The sequence below is a fragment of the Dendrobates tinctorius genome, unplaced genomic scaffold (genome assembly GCF_039654945.1).
Source record: "Dendrobates tinctorius isolate UK_male_01 unplaced genomic scaffold, ASM3965494v1 ptg000158l, whole genome shotgun sequence".
NCBI classification, from domain to species: domain Eukaryota; kingdom Metazoa; phylum Chordata; class Amphibia; order Anura; family Dendrobatidae; genus Dendrobates; species Dendrobates tinctorius.
The window spans coordinates 13273577-13274659 of NW_027361825.1; positions in this window are offsets into that span (position 1 = coordinate 13273577).

Consider the following 1083-nt stretch of genomic DNA (forward strand, 5'->3'; position numbering starts at 1 on the left):
GTATATTTCCACATACCTTTTCTTATGAGCAGCATCTTTACCTGGTAGTTCTGGTTAGTGAGGCTTGGCACTGAGAACTTGACAGGATTGTTGCTAGTGGACATCTTCTCTGTTACTCTGTGCTGCATTTGCTCTGTGTTTCTGTTGCTGTGTTACTCTGGGGTTCTATGTCACTCTGGGCCCATAGCCTGTTGGGAGCGGATTATTTAGGATACTCTCCAAGCGTGTGACAGCAGAACTTGTTTGTTCAGGAACAATCAGGAACAATATATGATACCCTTAATAGATCGGGAATAAATCATTTGTGTGTCTCTATCTGTGCAGCATCTACAGCAGGCTGCTTCTCTCATACACAGAAACAGGAAAAACAGTAAATACAGTCACATGCTCTCCCTATGTGAGCCTCTGGGAGTTTTCTTTTAACACTAAGCAGCAAAAAGAGGACTTTTAAAGATCCTCCAAAAAATTGAAAAACCAGCAGAAAAAAAGCAGAGCATCTGGCTTACAGCCTATTGATGATAGAATTAGTGATAGGATTCGCAAGTGTGAGGACCCGTGACGTGGGTTGCGAGCTTGTATATTTTGGCCAGAATATCAACTAAAACCTCACATTTTTGTATGTGTTTTTTGCACTTTATTTTTCAGGGTTCAGTTGGGCCTATTTGGCTTGGTAAACTGTGGTGTCTGTTCACATGGGATGCATTTTGGATAGCACTGGGCAGCCCGCCTAATCTAATAGTATGGGCGTCACCAATAGGCTGTTAGCCATATGCTCTGCATTGCCTGTTTGTGAACAGTGCCGCATACAGACCTTTTTTGTGCATTAATATGCCAAACAACCACCCCCTCCATGGATTGGCAGGCTGCGAGTGGTTGTCTCATCGGCATTTTTACCCCTGTATTAAATGGGTCCACTGCATCCTGTTAGTGCATTTGTTTGAGGCCTGGGCAGGTAAACATCTCTGCCTTTTTTCTGCTGTTTTTTTAACTTTATAAACAGCATACAAATCTAGCAACTAAACACTCAGACATGAGTGGAGTTGTTGCACCATATTCCAACAGGAAGCAATACATGGTATTAAG